Raw genomic sequence first — 10,511 nt, forward strand, 5'->3', positions numbered from 1 at the left:
TCATGTTGTGTGCGCCTTTGCTAGGGATAAGCATGTAGTGGATATGTTAGTATTTATCGTGTCACTTGACATTCATATACTTACATGATTGGCCTGTTGGCATTGTCCCTAGTCACTTAGAGCTCTCTGAATGGTGTTTTGTAGGTTTATACATGGGGCAAAGGCTACTGTGGAACTCTAGGTCATGGCGATGAGATTGACAAGATCACTCCATCATTATTAAGCAGCATTAAGGGCCTCCTTGTAGTATAGGTATAATTCCTCTCTCAACTATTATTGTGCTTCTTACTTGGCCCCATTATTCATGAATTCCATCTCTATTTTATTTGTCCAAGTGACAACAATGTTGTGGTCACTGGTCAGGCGTTCATAGCATCACTATTTTTATTGGGTATGGATAATGTGTTAACTCGGCCACCAAAATTACAGAAGTGCATAGTGTGTGGTTCTATTGCTTAGAAGTGCATCTATCTTACTAGAGCTTCATTGGGGTGAGATAGCTTCCAGTGACACACATAGTAATGATGTCCTCGAGCAATCAAATAATTTCCTTTAGGTAGGGGCCTCCACTAAATATGCACCTCAAGTTAAGTCCTCGGTTGCCAAGCGTTCCGCTATAGAAGTGACATATTCTTATTGACATCAATGACTGATTCCCTCATTTCCTGTTATATATATTTTCAAAGGAAAGATTTTGAAGACTCCTCTAGCATAAGTCTTTTATAGTTTGATGGAACTGATTGAGCATGAACATGGAAAACCATGATCCTAAACATTGGTCATTCTTTCCTTTAGCACAGGATGAGTTTGTTAGAAATGATGTTTCTCTTATGGATCAGGACCATCTTGGATATTTGTCTCCACTTACTAAAGTTGATGAAGGGAGTCCGAGGTAAAACTCTAACATCTCACCTTTTAGCTAAGCTTATAAACCCTTTTTTAGTAGTGTATTTGATGCCTTACTTTCTTATTGTTTTATTCTTGAAGGAGAAAATGGATATTTAGTCCAAACTTGCAGATGCTTTTGATAGTGAGATGTTTGAATGGACACAAAGACAATGCTCTCCTTTAACTTTGTTCTACACTTGTAAAAAATAAGGTATTTTATTCAAACCTGTTTTTCCTCCATTATTAAATTATTGTTCATCCGCTAAAGAAATTGAGTTGTTTGTTTCCATAGTATTTAAACCGGTACATGATTGAAATGCAGGTTTCATCTCGAAATGAGTTCAAAATGTTCAAGAGAATAATGAGGTGGGTTCATCATTTTTTACTCCTAGCGAGAGAGGAGCCTCTTCCATTGACACAAAAAGTATAAATCACAAACAAGATAATGAGAACAATAGATGGATTCTTTTGCAAGTAGTTTACTTTGTGGATGAATAAAATACACTAGAAGTATTATTTGTTAAATTATTTGAATGGTAGAGTTGGTGTAATTTGTGGAAATATAAGTGGTTTTATATTGTTATTACTTGGTTGATTTTTTATTTATTTTTTTTATAAAAGTTATGTGGTTAGTAAGATTTGGTAGAGTGTACAATGGATGCCAACCCAAAGTCACATGGAGTACTAACTTTTTCTTGTAGGGGTGCAAGTATCCCCAAAATTAAAATTGATTTTTTTAAAAAAATATATCGACCATTAGTAACGGAAATAGTTAAGTAAATAACATGTCCATTACTAACAGATATATCCGTTTGAAATGACAAATTTAATTTGCCACCAACAGTTGGTTATTTGTTACAAAGAATTTTAGTAAAGATATAACTTTACTAAAATTATTATTAGTAACGGTTTATCCGTACTAAATTTGGCCTAAATGAGAATGAGATAGTATAGCTCTACATAACCGTTAGTAAAAATATAAAAACAATATAACTAGTAAATGGAATTTTCGGTGTAGTGAACAGGAGATTTAGTAATGCTAGATGTCCACCTAATGTGTTGAGGGAGCGATTACTCAGAGATCTCAAATTCTATTTACAAGCTACATTGAATACAATCACTAATTCGGCTCTAACTGAGCTCTTATTCAAAGATTGGGGCTGCAAGTTGAGATGAGACTGAAGGAAAATATTGAACGTATGTGGGTAAAGCCTGATCAGGATATTGTAAAGCTTAATACAGATGGATCTAAAACAGAGGGCTCAGCCGGTATAGGTGGTGCAATCAGAGACCATGCAGGAGAAGTGTTGCTTGCATTCAATGGAAGCAACTCGGATAAATGCAAACTCACTCATTAGGAGCTATTGGCTATTAGAACTGGACTGGAAGGATGCATTATGAAAGGACTCAAGAAAGTGGTGGTGGCCTCAGACTCTTTACATGCAGTCAAGTGCATTAACAAGATTAAACCCCACCTTTTTGGTAATTGCCTCAATCTTGTTTTGAGTCGTAGAGAAAAAGGGTGTTGTTTCTTTTTCGTGTAAGGCGACCCTGCACTTGGATTTGCTTTAGCATAGGGAGGGCGGTGCCATCTCATGCCTTGGTAAACTCCGTGCTCTTCAAAGACCTTAAAAACCCTCTTGCCTGGACAAGGACGCGGGTCGCTCTCCACCGTATTTCAGCATGAAAAGACTGTTTCGGAAGTTTTTTTTGAAACAGTATAAATATAGGTTTTTTCTGTAGAAACCTAACTTAACCAAAACCAAGAAAGAGAGAGATTATAAGAGAGCAATTCTTTGTGAGTTGAGTATTCATTCTTTGTGAGTGAATTGAGAGACTTGTAATCTGTTACTCGGACATCTAGTAAAGCTTGGAACTCGTAGTGTGGACGTAGGCAAATTGCCGAACCACGATATATCTCGTCTTGTGGTTTGTTCTTCTTTAGCATTAATTGTTTTACTTTATATGCTTGTTTGTTTGATATTGAGAAGTGTTGGGGTTACTTTGGAGGGTGTTGAAGTCTTGTCTAGTGAGAAGGATTGATCTATTTGTTGTGGTAACATTGTTTCCGTAGTATCCTATTCACAGCAATTGGTATTAGAGCGTAGGTTTACGACTTAGAATTTTAAGTTTTGGTGAAGAACCATAGTGTTCGAAATTTGTGTAGACAAGGTGTTCGATTAAATTCCTAAGTGAAATTGTTTTTTGGGTTATTGTGTGTAACTTTAAAGATTGCTCCCAAGATGTCAAATGCTAAGTTTGTAGTAGAGAAGTTTAATGGGAAGAATAATTTTGGGATTTGGAGAGTCCAAGTTAGGGACATCCTCATCCAACAAGGTTTGCACAAGGCTTTAAAGGGGATTAATTCAAAGGCTGACGAGTATGAGTAATGATGATTGGAAAGAGTTCGATCTTCAAGCTTGTTCATCATTCCGGTTGTGTCTTACTAATGAGGTCATGTATAGTGTGATGGGAGAAAATACCGCTGCCGGTATTTGGCTCAAACTAGAGTCTATGTATATGACCAAGAGCATGACGAACAAGATGTACCTTAAGAAACGTCTTTATCGGTACATGATGGTCGATGGTTCAACGATGCAAGAGCACGTTAGTGAGTTCCGTCGATGTCTAGCGAATTATTTGAATGTTGGCATGAAGATGGATGATGAAGATCAAGTGGCATGTTTAATATTCTCCTTGCCAAAAAGCTATAAGCATCTAATGACTATATTTATGAACAGAGAAGATGTTGATCTTGATGAAGTTCAGAGTGCACTTCTTTCTTATGAGTTGATGAAGAAGACACGTGTAGAGAATAACATTGATGCAGGTCAGGGGGTTAGGGGAAAAGGAAAGTCGTATGAAAAGGCTTCTTCAAGTAATGAGAAGTCTAGGTCCAAGTCAAAGAAGCCTTTGACACATGTGAAGTGTTACAATTATGATGAAAAGGGACATTACGCAAGTAATTGTCCTCACCCGAAGAAAGAGAACAAGAGAGATGGTAAGAAGAAAGGTAAGGCAAAAATTGAGGCAAGTTATGCTTTAGGCTTTGAAGGAGACGAGTTGAGTCTCAGTGTGTCCACACAAGACTATATGACCGAAAGGTGGATTCTTGATTCCGGATGTTCCTACCATATGTGCCCAAATAGAAAGTGATTTACTTCTTATGAGAACATTAATGGTGGTTCCGTTTTGATGGGTAATGACGTTGCTTGTAAGACGGTAGGAATTGGAACTATACGGGTCAAGATACATGATAGTATAGTGAGGACTTTAACTGATTTGAGGCATATTCCTGAGCTAAAGAAAAACCTTATTTCTCTTGGTACCTTGGATTCCAAAGGCCACAAGTTTGTGGGCGAAGGTGGAGTCCTAAAGATTGATAGTGGTTCTTTAACTGTTATGAAGGGTCAAAGACATGGAACATTGTATACTTTGTAGGTAATACGGTGATAGGAGATGTAGCAGTGCGTGCATGTAGTGCTAATTCTGAGTGCACTAAGATGTGGCATATGCGACTAGGGCATATGAGTGAAAAGGGTTTGTCTGAGTTGTCCAAGCGAGGGTTCTTGAAGGACTTGAAGAAGCCAAGTATGGGGTTCTGTGAGCATTGCATCTATGGGAAGTAGTGCAGAGTCAAGTTCAAGTCAAGCAAACACACGACAATAGGCATTCTTGACTATGTGCATTCGGATGTTTGGGGACCCTCCAGAGTGGCTTCAAAGGGAGGTAACCACTATTATGTCTCATTCATTGATGATTATACCCGCTATGTGTGGGTGTATATGATGAAAACGAAAGATGAAGTGTTTGAGACATTTAATAAGTGGAAGGCAAGGGTTGAGAATCATACAGATAGGAAGGTCAAGAAACTACGGTCTGACAATGGTACTGAGTATATCTATGAGCCTTTTCAAGAGTTTTGTGCGCAACAGGGAATCGCCAAACACTGGACAGTCAGGGGCAAGCCTCATCAGAATGGAATGGCAGAGAGGATGAATAGAACCTTGTTTGAAAGAGAGAGATGTTTGTTGTCTAATACCAGTCTAGGCAAAGAGTATTGGGCACAGATACAGTGTCCATGACGTGTTACCTGTATAATAGGTCACCAGTTCCAGCTATAGATTGCAAGACATCTTATGAGGTGTGGTCAGGTAACCCAGCTGATTATAGTATTTTGTGAGTATTTGGATCGACTACTTACTATCATGTGAGGGAGATCAAGCTAGATCCTAGAGCTAGGAAAGCCATATTCTTAGGCTTCGCAAATGGGGTAAAGGGATATGGATTGTGGTGTCAAGAAGACCACAAGTTCCTAGTCAGCAGAAATGTTACCTTTGATGAGACTTCCGTGTTATCTTTCAGTAAGCTGGAAGGAGCTGGGTAGAATGGTGAGTCTATAGAAGTTCAAGCCACTGAGCTTGAGTTGTCTGATGCAGCATATGACTAGTTGGTTCATGATGAGATACCAAATCATGGAACCACATAGCAACAAGAAGAAGAGCATGAACATCCGCAACTTGTAGTAGCTGACCCTAGGCCAAAGAGACAAGTTAAAGAAATGCACAAGTATGGGCATGAGAAGCTGGTGAAACACTATGGTCAGGTGGATTTAGTGGCATATGCACTGAATATCAAAGATGATGAGCCAGATAGCTTTAAGGAAGCTGTTAGATATGCTCATTACAGAGATTGGTTGGTTGTTATGCAAGAAGAGATGGAGTCTCTTGATAAAAATAATACATGGGACCTAGTTTTATTGCCAAAGGGCAAAAATACTATCGGCAGTAAATGGGTGTTCAGAAAGAAAGAGGTCCTTCCTGAGTCCGGAAGTACTGGGTACAAGGCAAGAGCAGTAGCAAATGGTTTTTCACAGAAGGAAGGAGTCGACTACAATGAGGTATTTTCCCCGGTGGTCAAACATACTTCCATTCGTGTGTTATTGAGTTTAGTTGCTCACTTCAACTTGGAGTTAGAGCAACTTGATGTTAAAATTGCTTTCTTGCATAGAGACTTGGAGGAAGAGATCTATATGAGACAACCTGAAGGGTTTGTTGTTGCTGAGAAAGAAGATCATATATGTAAATTGAATCGGTCACTGTATGGGTTAAAGCAATCACCCAGGCAATGGTACAAGAGCTTTGACATATTCATGATGCAACATGAGTACACCTGAAGTAAGTATGACTGTTGTGTTTACTTTCGTAGACTTCGTGGTAATGACTTCATCTATCTCCTGCTTTATGTGGATGACATGCTTATTGCTTCCAAAAGCATGGTGGAGATAGACAAGTTGAAATCTCAACTTAGCTCTGAGTTTGAGATGAAAGACTTAGGTGGAGCCAAGAAGATACTGGGTATGGAGATTGACAGAGATAGGAAGAAACGACGGATAGTTGTATCTCAGAAGAAATACCTTCAGAAAGTAATTTCTTGTTTTGGTATGGAGAATGCAAAGTCAGTTTCTACACCTTTGGCTGGGCATTTTAGGCTTTCAGCTAAGTTCTCTCCTAGTTCGGTGGAGGAACAAAAACATATGGCTAATGTTCCTTATGCAAGTGACGTGGCCAGTTTGATGCATGCTATGGTGTGCACACGCCCAGATATTTCATAGGCAGTTAGTGTTGTAAGCAGGTATATAGCAAATCCTGGGAAGCAGCAGTGAAATGGGTACTAAGGTACTTGAAGGGTACCTTGGATGTGGGATTAGTTTATGGTGGAGGCACTTGTTATGTCAGTGGGTATGTGGATTCAGATTATGTATACGTAGGTGATCTAGATAGACGACGATCGACTACTGGTTATGTATTTATGATGCATGCATGGTGCACCGGTTAGTTGGAGGTCTATGCTACAGGCTATAGTTGCTCTATCTACTACTGAGGCACAATATGTGGCAGTGGCAGAGGCAGTGAAAGAGGCACTATAGCTTTGAGGTCTTCTAGATGATATGGGTATTGAGCAGAACAGTGTTGCTTTATATTGTGATAGTCAGAATGCTATTCATTTGGTGAAGAACCAGGTTCATCATGCTCATACCAAGCATATTGATGTCCGTTATCACTTTATACGGGATGTCGTTGAGGATGGTGATGTAGCACTTGAGAAAGTGGACACCCATGATAATCCTGCTGATATGTTGACAAAGGTTGTCACAGGAGTTAAGTTCTTCCAACACTGCTTGGACTTGCTCCAAATCCTACATGCTTGAAAGAGCCCTTTGTGGGCATGGCCCTTCGGGGCAATTTACTGCGAGTCTTCCTTGCTGGATGTGTTCCTACTAGATGTGTTCTTGCTAGATGTGTTCGGCTTGGTTTTATGTTTTAAAACCTCACCGAGGTGGAGAATGTAGAGAAAAATGGTGTTTTTTCTCTTTCTCGTGTAAGGCGCACCCTGCGCTTGGATTTGCTTGGCAAATGGCGCGGTGCGCGCTCATGCCTTGATCGAACTCCAAGCTCTTCAGCACACCCTGCGCTCCCTCTTGCCTGGACAAGGACGCGGGTCGCGCTCCACCGTATTTCAGCATGAAAATACTGTTTCGGAAGTTTTTTCTGAAATAGTATAAATATAGGTTTTTTCTGTAAAAATCTAACTTAACCAAAACCAAGAAAGATAGAGATTATAAGAGAGCAATTCTTTGTGAGTTGAGTATTCATTCTTTGTGAGTGAATTGAGAGACTTGTAATCTATTATTCCGGACATCTAGTAAAGCTTGGAACTCGTAGTGTGGACGTAGGCAAATTGCCGAACCACGATATATCTCGTCTTGTGGTTTGTTCTTCTTTAGCATTAATTGTTTTACTTTATATGTTTGTTTGTTTGACATTGAGAAGTGTTGGGATTACTTTATAGGGTGTTGAAGTCTTGTCTAGTGAGAAGGATTGATCCTTGTGTAGGATTGATCTATTTGTTGTGGGTAACGTTGTTTCCGCACTGTCTTATTCACATCATGAGCATTCAATGCTTGTGTCCACTTTTTGAGATTATCTCTTTTATACATGTTTATAGGGAGACAAATAGGCTTGCAGATCATCTAGCTACAGTAGGTAAGTGTTTAGAAGAGAATGTAGTGTATTTCGTACCTCCTCTTGATCTTCAAAGTGATATTATTGTAAAAGAGGAGATAGCCAATAGGCTGTACATTAGGTTGGTTTCTTAATAGAGGTAAGGGGGTCTGTCTAACCCTAGCTTAGCCTTCAATATATATATATATATAGGGCCGACTATGTCGACATACTATTTTGACATACCCAGCCGACCCTCAGATCAAACAAAATCTAATGGCCAAATCTACTTCTAGAAAACAAAGCAAATAAAAGAAAATGGGACATAAATAATGGGGGCGAAAATGTCATTTTCTTTTAGAAAAAAAAAAAGCAAAACCCTTTCTTCATCTTCATTCACGTTGCTTTTTCACAAAAACGAATGGGTCTTCTTCTTCAAAACTTACAACGGTTCATTAACACCCTAGTTGACTTAGAAGCATATTTATCATTATCATAACCACTGCTTTTTCCCATTGCCGGACTTTTAGGTAATTCACTGGAAAAAATGTTAGAGTTTCTTAGCCAGGTGAATGGGTCATGGACTCATGAGTGACAACTGAGAGAAAATTCTTTTGGGTCTTGTTATTCCACGTTATGGGTTGGGTGAGTGGCTCGGCCGAGCACCCATCTATAATTCCAAACTTAAGTTTAAACACACAAAACTAGTCCAACCCTGAATATCACAATATTTGCTTTGTAAAAACTTTGATACTGGAGCTCAGAAGATGGAATTCGTGATAGGAAAGCAGCTCTGAAGTTCCTACCATCATATAATACATTTCAAGTCTTCAATGATACTCGTCACCCTAGCAATTTCAAACTTTGTTTATAATAGAATGTTTTGTTTTTAATACAAAACGTAACCATAAGTTGGATCTATAGGCAGTAGGCAGGACGGTGATTAAACAATGCCGATATGCATATCGTATTTTGATATTTTCAACTAAAAGCAAGATAGCCAATACTAGATATTCAAGTAGCTAGAACAGTAGTAAGATATTAAGATCTAACATTGAAATAGCCATTAGGCAAATCTGTCTTTACAAAAACCAACATAAAGTCTGGTCACAACCCCACATTAGCTCCGAGTATCTGGTTTCATTTTTAACGTATATCACCCTAAAAGAATCAACAAAATGTTTGGGCACTGTAAGAAATGAAAAAGTGATATGCTGCAGCACAACATACTACTGCACTTATACAAAATATCAAAGGATCCTCATAGAGACCATAGACTGATCATAATAATGATAAATATGCTTCTAAGTCAACTATAGTGCCAATGAACCGTTATAAGTTTTGAAGAAGAAGACCCATTGGTTTTTGTGAAAAAGCAACTTGAATGAAGAAGAAGAAAGGGGTTTTCTTTTTTTCTAAAAGAAAATGACATTTTTGCCCCCATTATTTGTGGCCCATTTTCTTTTATTTGTTTGGTTTTCTAGAAGTAGATCTGGCCATTAGATTTTGTTTGATCTGAGGGTCGGCTGGGTATGTCAAGATAGTATGTCGACGTAGCCCGGCCGTGTATATATATATATATATATATATATATATATATATATATATATATATATATATATATATATATATATATATATATATATATATATATATATATATATATATATATATATGATCCTCCAAGCATATTTAATGTTTCACATTTGAAATTCCGTGTTCATCTATTCCATTCACCTTTTTGCAGTTAGGTAAACTGTCACTGTTGCTTTTTGAGGTTGATGTCCATGGATTTGAGATTTTACTGCCTAATATCCATTCTTACTAGTTTTTATTGCATTTTAGGGTTAGGGACAGTAAAATTCTGAGCCCATTTTCTTTGTCAAATTTCTTATCTGTTTTTTATTGCTTTCTAGTTTCCTTTTGTTCCACGTTACAAGTGTTACTACTGCATCATTTCCCAACAATTATGATTCTCGTCTTATTATTACATATATGACAATTACAATTCTTTGTTATTCAATTCATATTTGTTTCATTTCCGTTCTTTGTTTCATCAGTTTTGTTATTTTTCTTGAACAGTAACTGAAAGAATATGACGAGAGTGAGAGCAGCATGGAAGGAGAGAAACAACAGTAGCTGCTACATCACTAGAACCGAAAAAGGCATCAACAACCTACCTCAGATTCCATAATAATAAAAAACTCTCACTTCTCAACTCTCAGTTTTACTGATTCATAACTCCTGATTCATATCTCCAGTGGCGTTTCTGTGCAGCACTCGATTGCTTACTGATTCTGGACCAAATGGACATGTTCATCTTTTATCAGTCGCACTTATTTTGTTTGCCCCAACCATCTTTGGTCTTGAAGCCAACCAGATTATACCTCTAAAGTGAGTAGTTGGGACTTCGATTTATTTCGGTTATACTATAACCTATAGTCAGGAGTTGGACAACATTCAGTTCGATTATTTTATTGTTTTACTAAGCTGAGGAGTTGGAGTTGGTTGGAGTTGGGACATCGATTTATTCCATTTAAGCTAGAAGCTATATTTTGGAGTTGGACAGACATTCAGTTCTACATTTTCTTGTTTTACACTTTTACTTTAATTTGAGCG

This window comes from Coptis chinensis, chromosome 5 (assembly GCF_015680905.1).
Source record: "Coptis chinensis isolate HL-2020 chromosome 5, ASM1568090v1, whole genome shotgun sequence".
Taxonomy (NCBI): Eukaryota; Viridiplantae; Streptophyta; class Magnoliopsida; order Ranunculales; family Ranunculaceae; genus Coptis; species Coptis chinensis.